The 19,040-nt window shown below is 43.0% G+C and overlaps 1 protein-coding gene across 1 annotated transcript in view; it reads left to right on the top strand.

The window, feature by feature from the left end:
• The window catches only part of lrfn1 (leucine rich repeat and fibronectin type III domain containing 1), a 119,598-nt gene that overhangs the window by 43,666 nt on the left and 56,892 nt on the right, over nt 1–19,040 (top strand). Inside the window, exon 2 of the mRNA XM_042064519.1 lies at nt 1,618–1,672. The gene's annotated coding sequence lies outside the window, so the exon portion shown is untranslated. The remainder of the gene's footprint in view (nt 1–1,617; nt 1,673–19,040) is intronic.

Raw genomic sequence — 19,040 nt, 5'->3', positions numbered from 1 at the left:
GCAAGACTGGGAGAGGGAAAAATGGTGTTTTATTTTCCTGTCTGAGGAAAACTGGATTTCTTTTTAGATTAAAAATCCAGTGAACTTTCCTGACCTCTCATAATAGAGAGGCATAATCTTTTGCTGCCTTCCTGTCTTTTACCATCACTCTCTCTTTCTCTCTTCCTCCCTCTCTCTTCCTTCCTCTCTCCCTCTCTTTCTCTCTCTCCCTCTCACTTTCTCCCTCCCTCTTTCCCTCCCTCTCTCTCTCCCTCCCTATCGATCTATGTCCCTCTCTCCTTCCCTCTTTCCCTGTCTCTATCTCGTCCTATTCCTCCCGCTCTCATTGCTCACTCCCTTTGCACAAATGATGCAAAGCCCATGCTGCTCTAAATGCTGAATGGGAAAGCTCTCTGAAAGGGCCTCATTAGGAGGCAAACCATGCATACATAAAGCTCACTAAATTCATCTCCACAATGGCTGCCATTCAAATCCTATGATGCTCTGGCACCTTTTTGCACATCCATCCCTCAACAATGCAAATTATTTAAACATGTTTTTGTTTACTTACAACAAGGCCTAAGCATATTGTAAAAGCAGGTGTTAGCAAGCATCAAAGTTAAACAATGCTGTCTTTATTTCTCGTAACATCTTTAGTACTCAATCGCCTACAGTAATGGTCTTTTCTTTTCTCTCCCCCTGCGGTCTTCAGTGTCTCTTCTCTGAGTTTCAGAGGTGCTCCTTCTGTTTAATCAGATAGCGTTGTTGTCAGTTAATGTGGATGTGACTGGATCCGGGCAGATTGGTCACAGGCCCCTTTGTAATATGGCAGGTGCTGATAAGAGGCCACAGAAGATGCTAATCAAGATGGCTGCCTCGGCCATTAAGAGTGACTGAGGAGGATCCATGCAGGGCTTTGCTAAACGCAATCTCTCAGTCACAGATAGGAGAGGGAGGATAAAGTCATTCTTAGGGACCACGACCAAACATTGTTAAAACACACACAAGAACAAGGAATATATTTGTTTGAATATCCTCATGGTGTGTGCACTTGGTGACCTATGGCATTTGTGCCAAGCTTAATCCAGACTATTGTGTTTTTTTTAACTAGTCTACTTCATTTGAATTGCAAATGAAATGAATTAACAACTAATGCGAGATTTAAAGGTGCTCTAAGCGATGCTGGGTAACGTCACTTCTGTTGACATTCAAACATAACAGAGAGAGCTAGCTCGCTACTTCCTCCCCTTCCCTCTCGTGCAATTGAAATTCTCCTAAATGAGCATCTCGTCTGTGATTTGCTGGAACAGTTTGTTATGTTTTTATGGGCTAGGTTTGCCCAGGTTGTTTTTTTTTTGCCGTTTTTGGAGCCTGGGCTGTCCACAGAGATCACATTTTTTAACAGTGTATTCAGGACACAGGCAGCTGGGTGAGGTGATGTTTGCTGTAAGTGACAAAAAATGTTTTAGCCTAAAAAATGCGTGGCATCGCTTAGAGCACCTTTAATAATGCTACTTTCAATCCTCTAGCAAAGCAAAGCAAATACAGAAATGAACAAGAATAAATGGCGTGTGGATACATATGGTTACAAAGTTAGACCACAGATGTTTATTGATGTCTATTTTTTCCCTCATGCAGACACTGTTTGGCTCAACACTGGGAAGCCGAGAGAGACAACAATCGGGCAGAACTGGTGAGTGAAGCTCTGTGTTTGCTTTTCATGCCTTTGATGCTAAATATAGCTCATGTTACTGGCACATCCTTGATATGGTCGCTCCCACATCTTTTAATGGTTGATACTTAAATAATTACTTAATTGAATACTATCCATCACAATACTTTGGGAGCAAGAAACACAAGATATATTAGATTAGATTTATAAAAGTTGGGTAAACAAATCCAGTATCGGCGGAATGCAGCAACAGCTAGCACTGGCTATTATACCCGTGGTGCCCCAAAGCTGAAAATGACACTCTGAAAAGGACAATGGGGAGGGGGGGTCTGGCACACATTAAAAGGTAACCTCGTGTCAACTGCGGCGCCCCCTGTTGCTGTGCTCTGAGTGTGCGCCGTTTTCTGCCGCTCCATTATCTTCAATGGTGACCGTTGTTGCGCTGGTGTTAATCGCTGCGTGTGTCTGGATTGCCCGCGGCGGGAAGCCCAGGCTATAATCTGAAGCGATCCCATTGTCTCCCCTTCATGAGCCGCGGCTCTCCCAGCGTCGCGGTGCTGCTCCTGCAGTGCTAATTTCTTATCAACGCGAATGGGAGTGGTGGTGGTGTTTGGGAGGGGAGGGTGTGTGTCTCTGTGTGTGTGTGTGTGTGTGTGTGTGTGTGTGTTTGTGTGATGGAGAGGGGATGGGGTGTCTCCGTTGATGAACTACAAGGTACCCGCGGGGGAGCAGAGACTACATCTCCCAGGCACACACATGGCTGATAGATTGATAAACCTCTGAGGCAAATGCTGAGCGCCATGTTGCCCCCCCCCCCCCCCCCCCCCCCCACCACCACCAACCCCCTTTACCCAACCCCCTACACCCAAGAGCTTTGACGGAGGAGTGTAATGGATGCTTGAGGGGTGCGGAGGGGTGCGGGGGGGAGGGGGGGGGGGGTGCACTAGGAGGAGCCGGAGGAGGAGGAAGGAGGGGGGATTTGCTTGGGAAATAATTACGCAGGAGGAAGAGCGGCTTGCTTGTGCATTAATCCACTTCTCCGAGCAGAGAAAGAAGAGAGAGAGAGAGAGAGAGGAGAGGAGAGAGAGAGAGATGAGCCATGCTTCATGAGGGTCTGTCATGGATGACATATCGAGCCCATAAATAGGAAACCCGGGCAGATGAGTATCAGTAATGTGCCGCTCTTGTGTACACTCAGCTCCCAAACAAGCCGGCGAAGCGCTCCTCCATCGATCGCAGCCGCCGCTCAAGGCCCAGACAGATGATCATTTTCCAAAAGAAGGGATTAGTGCACTGCACTCCTTCTCCTCCAACACCTCTCTCTCTCTCTTTCTCTCTCCCTGTCTCTTTCTCTCTTTCTCTATTTCTCTCTATCTCCTGGTCCATCCCTCCTCATTGCCGTGCTGTGCATTCGTGGGTAATCATCCCAAAAATGGACAAGGCCGTGGTTTTTAATATGCCCTGGGCGAGCTTGGCGCCTCCTCGACTGGACTGGGTCGGGCCAGGCTGGACCACGTAAGCCAACTTTTGCTGTCACGGCGCCGTTGCTGTTAAACAACTGGTGTCACTACCTGCCATGTTGTCATGACCTCAGGGAATCCACATGCTAAAAGCTCCACTCCACACCCTCCACATCTTGCTTTCCCTCACACCAAACAATCTGAGAATAGCATCTGGGAAAAAGTGGATGATTTTCCAGTTGATCTAACTACTTGTATTACATAATGTAAACAGCATGTAATTGAGTTAGTTGGAAGAGAACTGCAAGGCTTTTTTTCTTTCTTTCGTCCTTTCTTTCGTCCTTTCTTTCTTTTATGGCATGGCTGACTTGACACTTACACAAAGTGAATAGAGTCTGGTGACTCTCGTTTGGGAAACATTTGCAACACTTGCATCCCGACCAGCACTAACTTTAAAATCATTGGTCCAGCCTTACCAATCACATTGATCAGAGATTACTTCCTACTTAGCCTAAACTTTACAAACTGACAATAAACAGCATCAACAGTCAGGAAACAATGTATGTGGGTCTACCTTTGCTGAACATACATTTCTGTATTTTTCCAACTGCATTTTTGATATTTGCAGGTGTTGCTGTTTCTGTTCAATCCAGTAAGTTTCGGTTTTGTCTTCCCGTCTCGCTGATTGGCCTGACATTTTTCGGTAACACTTTATTTTAATGTGTCGCTGTTACAGTGTACCTACCTAATTAGGTACAGTGGTACAACCTGTGTAACAACATGTACTATCAGGTACTATCATTGTACTTGCATTATGTATTTGTGGGTACCTACATATAGTTGTTACATTGTAATACTGAGTGCTTTTACAAAACTTTGCCAATTTGTCTAAATTTTCATCAGAGGCAAAGAGCTGACCTGAGACCTGCTGGATGGGGTAAATCTGGTCATGATAGATTTGATATACAAATCATTCTTAGCTCCAGTCAAGGCCTCATTGTCTTCAGTGTACATGTAACAGCTGTGCTGCTACAACCTTGTTACTCTTTGATACAGTGGAATAAACCTATTAAGTGTACCAGTTAATTACTTACATGTACATATGACATGTATGTTATGTCTTCGATGTCTTGGAACAGGTCTACTAATTCACATGTACTGTGTGGTGTAACAGCAGACACGTTTCAACACATCAATTACAGGATGCATGACATCATTGACAGGATGTATATAATATGTAATTGTAAGTACTTAACGGGTACACTTTATTTTAATGGGTTTATTCCACTGTATCAAAATAGTAATAAATGTGTACCAACACAGTTGATATATGTACTATGTAGTGAATTAGTAGACCTGTTCCAAGATATCGAAGACTCAACACAACATACATGTCATATGTACATGTAAGTAATTAACTGGTACACTTTATTCCACTGTATCAAAGAGTAACAAGGTTGTAGCAGCACAGGTTGGAGCTAAGAATGGTTTGTATATCTATCATGACCAGATTTACCCCATCCAGCAGGTCTCAGGTCAGCTCTTTGTCTCTGATGAAAATTTAGACAAATTGGCAAAGTTTTGTAAAAGCACTCAGTATTACAATGTAACAACTATATGTAGGTACCCACAAATACATAATGCAAGTACAATGATAGTACCTGATAGTACATGTTGTTACACAGGTTGTACCACTGTACCTAATTAGGTAGGTACACTGTAACAGCGACACATTAAAATAAAGTGTTACCCATTTTTCTTGTCTGAGAGATACGGTTATGAACTATGGTTACCACTGATGTAAGCAAAAGTAGTAATAACATGCCCATTTTTAAGGTATGCTTTCGTAAATAACTACTTTTGCTTACATCAGTGGCGCCGCCAGGCGTAATCCTGTACGCACTGTGCGTATAATTTTTCAACGCTTTATTCATGAAAATCATTCAATATTACAACAATAAAAATAGATTGTGTACTGTCTTAATAAAGCGTTGAAAAATTATACGCACAGTGCGTACAGGATTACGCCTGGCGGCGCCACTGATGTAAGCAAAAGTAGTTATTTACGAAAGCATACATTAAAAATGGGCATGTTATTACATAGTATTCCCTATAAGCAGTGACTGCATTTCTAGTAGGTTTTCCACAAATTTAATGATTGATGTTATAAAGTAAGCAACTTTTAATTGAGTTAATTGGTGAAGAGGAGAAAGGCAAACTTTATTCCTTTATTGCACTCTTTTGTTGCTTGGCTGACTGATTGCTTTAAACTGATGACTGTCTAGCTGACATGTCTCTATGTGAGGACAGATGCCTTTAAACTTCCCAGACACCGTTTTAATTATTCACTGCTCTTCATAACTCTCTTGATGCCTTCCCAATCAATGTCTATCTTGGCTTCTCAGGGTGAGTGCTGAGGTAGATCCTACGAAAACAGTGACATGTTTTCTCATTTAGATTACGGAAAGACAATGTATAAGTATAAGTATAAGTATATAAGTATATATACTCTTTTGATCCCGTGAGGGAAATTTGGTCTCTGCATTTATCCCAATCTGTGAATTAGTGAAACACACACAGCACAGTGTACACACAGTGAGGTGAAGCAAACACTAATCCCGGCGCAGTGAGCTGCCTGCATCAAGCCCTCCGGTTACAGGTCCGAAGTGCTAACCAGTAGGCCACGGCTGCCCTAAAATTATTATTATTAAAAAAAGTATTATCTATTTGATCCATTTGGCTATGTTGTTATATTAGGTCTGTTTGCACAGTGGTTATGCCTCACACACCAGGTTCCATTCGCAGTGGAGTATTTCAGTAGTACTGTTGTTTATCATTTCGGTTTAACAGTTCAGTTACACTATGTCAGGTATGGATCTTCTATATACAGTAAGGCTTGAGTAATTCTCTGTTGAAGCTTCAGACTCAGTCGTCAAGCAACTGTAAATGAGATAAAGTGGAAGAGTTGTAAGAAAATAACTAATAGTGCTAGGCCAACCTTTGCGAAAATAGTCAATTGTCCGAAATGCTGTGGCTGTAAATGTGGCTAGTAAAGCAGTAAACACAATACTCATTATGGTACTTTACCTACAGCATGCAGTCAGAACAGCATTTTCGCTGTGCTATTAAACACTAAGTTGGTCAAACAAAGTCACACCAGTTTGCCCACAGTTGGTCAAAAGACATCTGTTGTGTTATTAATAATCACCACCATGTCCAAAGACCGTCCCTTCAGGCTGTCTTTCTCCCCTCACTCCTTACCTCTCTTTCTATCTCTCTCTCTCTCTATCTCTCTCTCTCTCTCTCTCTCTCTCTCTCTGTCACTCCCTTGCACTTCTCTCAACCCCTAAAGCCGTGCTTCATCTGTATGTATGGCAGCACTCACAGCTCATAAGCAGTTTAGTCATGGGTGCTTGCAGGGGCATTAAGTGAGCATTAAGTCACTTTGCCCTTATTTACCTGGCAGTAATGAGATCCCGCTCCAAAAACTTGGCTTCAGACCTGTCAGGAGAGTGCTAGTTACGGCTGAGTCCAGCCTATTGTGCCCGAGTCAGCAGTTCACCCCAGATTGTTTTCCAAACGCCTCTTGTGCGTGCCAGTAGTAGCCAGAGAGGACACGGGTCATTCACGAAAGTTTTTGTTTGTTTTGACCGTATTTGTTGTTTTATTACATGGATTGTTTACAGTGATAGAGAGAGATATACAGTGGTAGCAGAGCAGGGAAAGCAGCAGTGATGTGTCTCCATACATCAGTGTCGACACTAATCTCCATCTCCTCAGTCACCCACCCAGTGGAGACCAATGAAGAACACAGTGAATAAGGTTTGTTTCAGTCGGAAGCCAACTCACCACCAAGGTTTAAAACGATTAGCTTTAACAGAACTGCCTTCGTTTAGCTCTTGAATGGCACTGTGGTCATGTGATATGCATTTCACAGGTTGTTTGCTCATGCTTGGATGTTAGCCATTTTATCTGGGCATATAAAAGCACATGAAAGCGTGTAGGGGGCGGCATTTCTCAGAGGCTTATGAAAGCATTCACATATACAAACAAACTTAAATAGGGACACAGGGGCTTATGAATTTCTAAAGCTTTTTGTAAATTTCCTACAGGTCCTTTGTTTATTTTCCTCAAAATTAAATGCCTGTGAATACGGTAGATTCTTTACATCAGTGTAATAGTGCAGTCAGAACCAGTGATTGCCACCTGCGAACGTATGGCTGGTAGAGATTACAGGACAGAGGTTGAGGGGAGTGTGTGTGTCGGGCATTTGAGAGAGCAGATAGACTTTTTACGTACCCGATTCTAAATAGAAAATTAACACTCTCAATCGGCCCTGTATTCAGAGACAAAGGGGTGCTCGGCAGGAGTGCCAACACAAAAGGTGTCATTTTGAATCAAACATTTAAAGGCCCATTGTGCATTATTGCAACAAGATGAGCAGCAAATTGTCAAATCAATAGGGTGAAAGAATGGGGCTGTGTGCATTTGCTATTTGAATGAGGCAGGTGAAAAGGCTTTCTCTCTCCCTCTTTCAATTGCTCTGGCTTTCTTTCAATCTCTCTCTCTCTCTCATTCTCTTTTTCTCTCTACAGCCTAGATTGAAACTGCTTGGAAGCAGTGACAAGCTCTTGCATCCTCAGCATGATTTTTTATTAAGATAAACCCTGGAGCGGCTAAGCTGGTCATTTAAAAGGGTATCGCCACATTTGACCTTTCTGGTGGTGGAAGTGATTTCGCTCCGGTGATGAATGGTGTGCATTAAATGAGTTTGTCTGACGCCCCGCCTGACATCCTGTTTAAGCCTCAAGAAGATCGCGCACAGACACACACTAACAAACACACACACACACACACACAAGTTGTGTGTGTGTTTTTTTAGTCATTCGCTGTCTGCCTAACAACAATCTCTTTTAAACACCAAGACACAACACCTGAATCCCCTTGGGAAACCTAATGGAATTTGCTTGTTGATTTGTCTTTGCATATCAGCCCCCCCCCCAACTCCACAACCTCCTCCCTCCAACCCCAACCGTCGCAGTCCCCCCATGTGTTCACAGGGCAGTGGTGACAGGTGTTAAACACAAATGCAGATCATTTATTAATTGTTTTCATTTACAGGCCACCGGAAACTTTAAAGTGCATTTCAGACTCCTGACAAAAGCCTCCCGGTATCTCCTAGTAAACAGACAGCTTAGGCTTCAGGCCCATCACACTCTGCTGCAAATGAAGCCCCCACGCATTACCCAAAGAATGCAATCAGCACGAGATGTGTCACTCGTAGTGCAATTTGTTCAGGACTCTATTGAATTGTAAATAACTGGATTTAATCATTATAATGCAGGTTTTTCAAGCTGTCAATCACAGAAAACCACCCACGCGGGTACAAAAACATTTCCTATTGCTGAACTAGTAGAATATTAGAATAAATGGCAGTATAGTCATGGGTTTGATTTCTGTGGAGTACAACTACTAATTTAAAGGTAGGCCTATGTTTTTCATGCAGTTTCCATGCAGTGCAAGTCACTTTCTATAGAAGCATTTGTTACCCATGTGATGTGTTCTGGACAGAGGGTTTATATATGAGCTGTAAATTACACAGAATGCAAAATCTTGATAGATGAACATTACAGGCAATGTTCACAGGCCATATTCATTTATTGAACCTGGTAGTATATTTTGTTATATATGCACCGTTGTTTTTTATGCTCAGGAACTAGGAAACTACCTTGGTGACTACATTGGTATGAAATGATACTTCCATGAAGCTCAGTCTGCACAGAATGTGCCCCACTATTCTTAAGTGTCTCATCAGCTGAGTGGGAACACATACAGTAATTGTGTGTAATGCGTCAATGATGTACATGCATGTATGACGTATTAACGCACTGATGATGCGTGCGTGTCTCGTCCATTGTCTCAGTAATGTAGTAGTAATGTTAAAGCCAGGTGCATAGTATCAGCATGGAGAGGACATGCTTGTCAGCTATCTGCTCATACCATGTTGTTAAAGCAACACAGTGTAAAACTGAAATAAAAAATATTTAACCATTCTTGTCCATTTTTGATGTACTGGCACCTCTTTAGCGTAATTTTTCACGCGACCCTTAAAAGTCTATCAGACTGTTCTGCATGTTGGAGGATGGTTCTAAGGGAGACCAGTGTGTCCAAAAGTGAAGAAAAGGGGGATGTTTCAAGCACAGTACATCAATAGCCAAGTTTACATAGACACTTTTAATCCGATTAGAAACGGAATAATGGCTCAATTGGAATACAAATTCTAAACACCTCAATCAGAATAAAAATGTCTGATCCAATCAGAATAAAAGAGGTGGTGTATTTCATTCATATTCCAATTGAACAGCCATGTATGGAGTCAATCAGAATCCCTGATGTATCTTTTCATGGACTAGTAGGCACAACGGCTATTCCGGTCAAAGATTCTAAAGCGCTTGAGAGCACCTGATTGGAATAGAACGTACCCCATGTAAAGAGACGGCACACATTTTTCAATCAGAATAGTTTATTCGGAATGACAAAAAAAGTCCTCGGGTACTTGGGGACATAAGGGTAGCCGTAGCCTACTGGTTAGCGCTTCGGCCTTGTAACTGGAGGGTTGCCAGTTCGAACTCCGAACGGCTGAAGTGCCCTTGAACAAGGCACCTAACCCCTCACTGCTCCCCAAGCACCGCTGTAGCAGGCAGCTGCGTCGGGATTAGTGTGTGCTTCACTTCACTGTGTGTTCACTGTGTGCTGAGTGTGTTTCACTAATTCACGGATTGGGATAAATGCAGAGACAAAATTTCCCTCACGGGATCAAAAGAGTATATATACTTAGACTTATATTTACATGTATACTGGGACCTTACTTTAAGACATGTACCAGGCAGGCGGTTGTTGTGTTATAGTTCACTGACAGGTTAGTGATATTTGATCCAGCTGCTTGACTCTCTGGCTTTGCAAACTCACTAAAGCATACAGTCATTTACAGTATACCAATCCCACAAGTTTTTGGTGTCTCACTAACTCACTAAAGAATACAGTCATTTATACCAATCCCACAAGTTTTTGGTGTCCAGCTGCAGGCTGTTTGTAAAAAGTATGACTACAAAGGTCAGAGTTATATTTGCAGACAAGTAGTCATTGCTGCAAGGTCTTATAATTGAATAACAAAAGAAGTGTTGACAGGCTGTCATCAGGTCTCATTGGCGTCTACCTGGGGCTGATGAGAAGGAGCATTCATTAAATCGTTGCAGTCATCCTCCCTTCTAAAAATACCTGGCGAAATGGTAAGTGTTGCAGTGTTGTTTGAAGCTATATACTGTAGTGACTCCTTTTTTAGCACACATGCAGCGAAGTGGCAACACAGCTTTCATATTTAATGCTCTTCTCATGGATTAAATATTGCCGCGGTCTAAAAATGTGTGTTTTAGAAAAGTAATGTTTGCACAAACTGCAACAGAATGAAAGCCATGACATTGATATTATTTTTCAGACTATATACACCAATTAGACTACACACCAACCGATACCTTTAAAATAAGATCCAAAAGAAGGCCTATAAGAATGACCATATGACAGATTATTTTTATTACTGTAATATATTACTAAGCACAGTCCTAAAGTAGTGCTTATAGGGTCATTTCACGTCAGTTCAACCAGGGCCCACGCACTTTGATTTTTTAGACTTTTTAGAAGTCTGCTGTTCAGACCCTGAAGGAATTTATTTTCTGTTCATTGTTTTTTGTAAGAGTGTTTCTACTTATCTCAGTAAGGAAAATAAATCAAGAGCCTATGTTGAGTACAAATATGTCTTCGGAAGGCTTAAACAGAGCCCAGCCAAAAATTCCAATAAAATTTGTATCAACTTTGAGGGACAGCTATGACCATGCAGGATTATCCAGACCAAATGTGACGATTTTGCTACATACTATTCCTATTTATGTACCAGCATGCAAAATTTGTGTCTCCTGGGTAACATAGGTACACCTGGTAATTTTTTCAGAATTTTTTGAGACCTAAGTGCGTGGGCCCTGGTTGAATTGACGTGGAATGACCCTATATTGTTTGGGTAGACCCAACGATAACTGCACTGATAGCAGAATTAACAGGAAGGAAGCATGAGTGTGTTGTTTGCATGTGCTGTCTCACTCCCCCTCCCCCAGAGATGGACCCCCAACTGAGGCACCCACTCAACTGGGAGTCCTTATTTAGAAGGAGAAAGATAGAAGGCATTAATTATGGTGATGTGCTACTGCACAATGATTAATCTCGGCTAATATTCATCTTCCTAAAGCGAGTCATTAAGAGTGGAAAAACACAGAATCCATACAGTATCACCGAGGGGGAGATAAGATGAAACAGCTGAGTCAGAATGTGTCATTGCGATCACTAAATGCTTTTTGGGGTAGGCTTGTTCAGTGATTGGCACCACTATAGCCACTGTTATTGTTACAAAGAATATTGTTTTATCCAGACATAACTCTTTATGATGGCTGATAAAATGACGTCCAATTCTACGCTGTTGCAGTAGGTTTATCAACCCAAAATGATGCATCCATTTTCAATTCGTTGTGATGTGGTAACCCAGAAGATTGGAGTCGGCGAGTCGCCCATAATGAATGCACACTTAAGGGTCTCATACCACATGTTCTGCATGGGCACGCCATTGTCATGCTACGACAACACACCCAGATTCAGAGACATCATCTCTTCTTGACAGACATGACACACACACACATATGGTAGGCATGTATGCTAACACTGGTGTTGCTAAACGAAGACATCCAACATCAAATGTACACAGACAAAAAAACAAACAGTAAAACACTCTGGCATAATCGTATTATTCCGAACTATAGCAACACAACTGTGCCATTCTCAGTGTATTAAGGGACCAACAGCACGATGCAATCCCTAGCACACTACACTATCTTCTACTCTCTCTTGCTGGAGATCAGTGACTGGACCTGAGAGGGGTTAAAACACTGTCAGTCGATTCGCTGAGCACGATCCCTCAGCAATAAAGATTAATCAACCGTCAGCAATGTCATAATAGGTCCTCGAGTGGCGTCCTGTTGGGGAAGTGGGATAACATCTAATCTGAGTCTCTATATGAATATCATGGACAGTTGGCAGCAGAATGGCAGCTCACCATTATATACATATAGATAAATACAGTATACAAATATATTCAATGGACACAAGGAAGCTAGATTAGTGTTGCGTTGCAAACATACTTTCATATAGATTAGTATGCTGTGTTGCAAACATACTTTCAGTTATGCATCATGCAAGTGACTGCAAATACTGGAAAGTCGATCTTTCATCATGTAATGGTTGAGTATCTAGGCTACTGACAACCTTGCCCGTTTCCCCTGTGTGTGGGTGTGTATACTGTATGTGCTTCTGCACTCTTTGTATTTCAATGGCGGACTAAGCCCTGGTGATCACATTGCATGCAGCCATAGAGACGTCACTGTGTATTCAGAGGAAGCTGAGCGTTCGGCCTCCATTATAGTGCATTAGTACTGTTCCCAGGATCCCACAGCACACCGAGGCATTTGTGTTTTTTGAATGCCGTAATGGACTGTTGATGCCATGCTACTTTCATTTTGAATGCACTTTTAGAAGCGAAAGCCTTGCTCTATCTAATTTTGATGCAAGTGATCTGTGCATACAGCCTGGCAGAGCATGCTGTACAACCCCACCCACCACCACCACCACCCACCACCACCCGTCCCCTCCTGCTGCACACTCTGCCATGAAAGCATAGGAATAGTAATCCATATGTGTACTGTAAGTCTGGCATTATTGTAGGCCAGGCCAGATTGGCTTTGCTCTGACACTGTGGTGGAAAGTCTAGTGGAAAAGAAAAGAAGTGAAGCTTGAAGATTCATATGTGATTAGATTAGCCTTGTTAGATTATATTTGTTAGAGCTTATTTCCATAAGGCACATTTGTCTTTCTGTCTTTTTCTTTCTTTCTTTCTTTCTTTCTTTCTCTCTCTATCTTCCCCTAGCTCTTTTTTCCCCACCCTCACATGAGCAGTGGCAACGTCCCTGAATCGTTGTGAGGCGATGCTGTGAGAGAAGGCCATTAATTATTCAGACGCTCTCTCATTGGCTCACCTGTGCACGCCGACCGTGGGCCCCGGCTGGCTGGACACATTTGTTCTGTTTTTTGTTCTGTCCTCTGTGAGCGGACGCCTTCAAAATGGCAGCGAAGGCGCATGCTGTTTTTACAGAGCAGCTCGCGCTCCTGCGTCTGTACCAGCCTCCCAACCCTCTAGACTCTTGTGATGTTTAATTTATAAATCACATTCGCCACTCACTGACGCCCCCCCCCCCCACACACACACACACTACTTGCATACACACACATATGCACACTTTCACACACTTTCACACACACACACACGTGCAAAATGCAGAGGAATATAAAGACAGAGAAGGTGACGCCAGAGGGAAAAGAATAACCTTAGATTATCATGGCAGTGTGTAAATATATATAAGCAGAGTGCAGGCTCCTTGCACGTGCCAAGGCCAAATCATTTAGATTTAGCAGGCAAGACAGAGAGAGAGAGGGAGGGAGAGAGGGATGCGACTGCTATGATTATACATATTTATGAGAGCCCTCCAGAACCAAGCAACTCTGTGTGAAGAGAGTGCCTGTGTGTATGTATGTGTATGTATGTGTATGTGTGTGTGTGTGTGTGTGTGTGTGTGTGTGTGTGTGTGTGTGTCTGCAAAGCTTGGAAATAATGGCTGGGAGAGGAAAACAAAAGCTCTTCCCTCCAATGCCTCTCTTCCTGATGGCAGAGCCCTCGCTTCCCCTCCGGCTGTCTCCTACGGCTCAGTACCGCTGGGGCCACGTTTCACAATTAGTGCGGACACAGTAGCGAAAAACCTTGACCATGATGATGATGGTGATAATGATGGTGATGATGATGATGATGATGATGATCATCACCATCATGAGGAGGAGGAGCAGGAGGAGAATAACATCAGTCATACCATCATATGTCTGATCTGTTGATTGATTGTTGATTGACTGATTGTTGTGTTCTTCTTTAAATATTTCTGTTGAAGAAAATAAATAAGTCTAACTTTTCACTGAATTATTAACAACTGTCTAAAGTCTGAAGGGCAAGCCTGAAGCTTGTTTTGCTGGTACTCCGTGACTTCTGCCCCTGTGGACAACAATAACCACAACCACACACAAAGAAAACAGTCCCTAGTTGCCATGTTGTTGACACTTCCACATTATGTTTCACCACAATGCCAGAGACCACTAAAGGAAACATCTTCCTCATCTTCTTCCTCCTTCTCCTTCTTTAACATTTCATACCATGGCCCCATTCCACGATCGCTCGTGTCGCCAGTCCCCTTCCTCACACCCCACCTCGTGCATTATGAACGGAGCCTCCACTGAGCAATAGTGTGTTTACAGGCCTTTAAGTGGCCCCTGAAATGCGCCATTCTTCCACTGTGGAGACGGAATTCACAGGTCTGCCCTTAATGTTATCTTTGAGATTGATCAATAATGCAGAGGGCCCAAAGTGTGTGGAAGCAGGCATGTTGGAAAAATGGCAACACACACATTCACCAACCCCCCCCCCCCCCCCCCCTTTACTCCAGATATATATTTAAAAGATAAAATGAATAATACAGCTCCTCTTTTGATTGCTTTAAGAGTTTAAGTGCACTCATGGATAATTGGATGTGTCTAGTGTCATTTTTTTGGCTCAAAGTTCAAAAGGTTCTTTGAGGAACTAGGAATCCTCCTCCATGAATCAGAGTGCAACTGCTAGAGCAAGGTGCGAACAGCCCCTAAAGGATGTGAGTTCAGTAGTACCCTCCCTCTGCTCTAAGCTGGAATAAAGAGTATTGCTATAACTGAATAACAGCAAATGTAATTAAGTGAAAGATATTACCCAGAAATTCACAATGTACAGAGAGGGAATCAAAATGCAGCAGAAAAGAAAGCATAGAAAGAACAATTCTCCCTGTAGTTCTGTCTCTGGTTCTGCAGCTAGTCTGTTATGAAATCGTTTCATGTGGAGAAGAGTTCAGGAATCTGTGACTCAGTGACCAGACAACTACTCATGTGTGTGTCTCTCTTGTCTTTCCTGTTCTTGGGAAGGTGGAGTGCCTCAAGGGGAAGAGATCATACAGTATATGTACGAAAAAAAATCACACAATCTCACAAATCTAAACTCTTAGAAAAGGCTGGATGCGGGTTCAAAAACATATACAGTAGTATAAAGGTATGGACTTATCCACATGCCACAAACAGTATCCTCCTATATGACCGTTTATTTTTTATTTTGACAGTGTGCAACGCGTTGAGCCGGTAGGTTATTCCAGGTTATTTCAGACTTCTCATAACCCTTATAGGCCAGCACAATTGTCTGTTGTCAGTCCGGCCAGTGGTCAGTCCATCCCTTCTCTATCTGTTTCTCTGCCCATTCTGCCTGCCTCTCTCACTCTCTCCCCACTCTTGCAATCTTTGACTATCTGCCATTTGATGTCTGAGAAATAATTACTGGTTCATGTTGACAAGCTAGTTACAGTATAATCTCACTGAGCTCTTGTTGTGACGTGCTCTTGCATGGTTTACATCAAATTAGACAACTTAAGAGTACTGTAGGTGATATTTTCCTCGGTTCCTGACACCAGGCTTATGCAATCAGATACCAAACACAGTGTACTGAGTAGGCCTACAGCCTAATTTAGATAGCACCTATATGCTATTTGGTACTGCTTTAATATAGTGGGGCAATGCCAGGAGTGGAGAACTCACTAGAACTTGAACTCACTCAAGTCTATCTCTGATGAATGGATTCTAAGTGTGTGTGTGTGTATGTGTGTGTGTGTGTGTGTGTGTGTGTGTGTGTGTGTGTGTGTGTGTAAGCAAATGTCACAGGAACAGGTGTCAACTGATGCCTATGCATCAACACTTGACAGCCACAGTCACAGGTACTGTAGTTTGCTTTGGCAAAGACACCCTCACAACAGACCATCTCACTTGATAGATATTGTTTATAATGTTTATATAAGTATGATATATAAGTCTTTAGAAGTTAAAAGTTCAGAGGAGGTACTACAAACTATTCATTTAGTCGAAGCAGTGATTCCTAGCATCCGTCTGAATATGATTTTTTTTTACAGTTATATATTTATTTCTCTGACATGGTGGAAAATGTGTGATGTTTCAAGAGTTCCAGTAATTGGGCTACTAATGAAGTACCCTGGAAATCCACAGTTGTCGCGAGAGCACTATTTGAATTGCTCAGCAAGTCACTCTGGCAATCAATGATGCTCAAAACCCATGCCATTGGAGCCGAGCTGCACCAATCACATCGGTGTATCTGATATAGGCCAGAGGCAAGCTAAACAGATGATGACATCGCAGCAACGTCAAAGTCCGGAATCAATCAGTAAATATTGGTCGTAGTGTAATCCAATTGCGTTGAAGCCCGGAATCAGTCAGTAAACATTGGTTGTAGTTATCCAATTGCGTACAGTGATATTTTCAAATGCATGTTCGGTGCCGCCCCTTGAGTTGGGCCATTCTCATTACTCATAACCAGATCCTAAATCTTTCTAGATTTGGGTCTGGATTTCCAGGCTACTAATGAAGCACTCTCGCAGAAAATCTCTCTCCATAGTTGTTTTTTTTTTTTTTTCTTTTGAGATTTTTTTTTTTTAAACCTAGGGAAGCTTCAATGAAAATAACTGTAATGAAGCAAAGTGCATAACGGCTAATGGTGTCGGTGGAATTGGATGGAGATGAAGGTAGAAAAGAAATGCTACCTACTGGTCTTCAACGTGAGTGAGTGTGTCTCTGCCTTTATGGGATCCCTTCCCAGTTTATCGGGGGGTTCATGAATGGGGATTGGTTGACAGTTTGGCAAATCTCATTGCGTACGCCACTTTAATATTTTTCTTGTCTTGGGTCCCGGGCACATAATTTGATTACGGAACATCCCGTTTCCTCTCCTCTCCTCTCCTCTCCCTCTCGCACCCCTCTGGCAACCGCACATCTCAAACAGACTGGCACCGTTCAAATGACAAACAGGCAGCCCACACCCCCACTCCTCCAGTGAGTATTCCCAACAGCAGAAGCCAAACAAATTGCACAGCGCTGCAGTGCCTGCTACCACCCTACCACTGTTTTCTGTATTGGCAGTCGGAAGGTATTCTTTGACATTTCCCTCGCCTTTGTAGTGCTTTATTTTGTTTGTTTGTTTATTTATTTACCCCCCCCCCCCCCCCCACACACACACACACACCAAAACTACCACCATCATACACACTGACTTATAGTGGTATGCTGCAATTCTTCCCCTTCTGCAATGCCTCTATTTGTGTGTGTGTGTGTGTGTGTGTGTATGCATTTGTGTGTGTGTGTGTACGCACACCTCTCCATCAACTAAGTGACTTTTGACAGGTGTGACAAAGTGTAGACAGTGACTGCCATCATTTACTGCACACACCAGAGAGAGGAGGGTATAAGAAATATTGAGCACAATCGGTAACGGGTGGGAGTAGTAGGAAGGGGCGTTACTCTTGTCGATAGTGGCTCCTATCCTTGTTGTTTACAGACAGACTGTCACATTGGCTTGGCAAACGACAGACACGCTGGAGTACACACTGTTGGAGTGAGAGGGAAGATTCAGCGAGCGGCGAATGAGGGGTGGCGTGGAAAGATTAGTTAGGGATGCTTAAAATAGCGCACCCTTGCTTAGATGTGCTAGAGAGCGGGAGCCGTGGTGCGCACACAAAACGTGGTGCCTTCCTGGTGGTATTCTTCTAGATGATGGCTCTCTGTGTACAGTATGTGTGTGTGTGTGTGTGTGTGTGGGTGTGTGGGAGTGTGTTTGTTTGCAGGTCAAGTCAAAGTCAAAGTCAAAGTCAGCTTTATTGTCAATTTCTTCACATGTTCCAGACATACAAAGAGATCGAAATTACGTTTCTCACTATCCCACGGTGAAGACAAGACATATTTTACCAATTTAAGTCCACAGACAAACATAACATTCAAGTAAACAAAAAAGTAAGTAAAAAAGTAAATAAGAGGGCACATATAATAATGAAAAAAAATAAGAGCAGCAAAATTTGGTTGAAATTGTGCATAGACAGTCAATAAAATACTAGTGCAAAGTCAGGCCAATAAAAGGCTTGGGTAGTTCTGTTTGACCTAAGTAAGAAAGAAAGTGGCATAGTGGTGCAAGTTATGTAAGAGCAGCAGAAGTGTTGTGTTTTCAGGACAACAACAACAAGTTGTAAAGTGTACAAGTGTGCAAGTGTGCAAGTGGAGTAGTGCAGGCGGCCATTGTGGGTCCAATGTCCAGGATGTTATGTAGCTGAGGGTGGAGGGGGGAGAGGAGGGAGAGAGTTCAGCATCCTTACAGCTTGGTGTATGAAGCTGTTGGTGAGTCTGGTAGTGCGGGAGCGCAGGCTTCTGTACCTCTTCCCAGAGGGCAGTAGATCAAACAGATTGTGAGCGGGGTGACTTGCATCACTCACAATTTTGGTCGCCTTGCGGGTGAGGTGGGTGGTGTAAATGTCCTTCAGGGAGGGGAGTGAAGCACCAATAATCCTTCCAGCTGTGTTCACTATGCGCTGCAGGGTTTTCCTGTTGTATTCAGTGCAGCTTCCGCCCCACACAGCGATACAGCTGGAGAGGATGCTCTCAATGGTGCCTCGGTAGAATGTGGTCATGATGGCTGGTGGAGCACTTGCTCGCCTGAGTTTCCGCAGGTATGCATGTACAAGAGTGTCTGACTGCCTTACATAATGCTTAAAACATGGATACAACATTGTATAACTAAGTGCCATTATGCATAGTACAGTCAGGGTTCTAAATTAACTTTTTTGATCACCAGCCAATGTGGCTGGTACTGTAACTTTATAAAGTTACCA

This window comes from Alosa sapidissima, chromosome 15 (genome assembly GCF_018492685.1).
Source record: "Alosa sapidissima isolate fAloSap1 chromosome 15, fAloSap1.pri, whole genome shotgun sequence".
In the NCBI taxonomy this organism is placed as follows: Eukaryota; Metazoa; Chordata; class Actinopteri; order Clupeiformes; family Clupeidae; genus Alosa; species Alosa sapidissima.
Note: the sequence above shows the minus strand (reverse complement) of the source record. Positions and strands in the feature narration are given on the sequence as shown.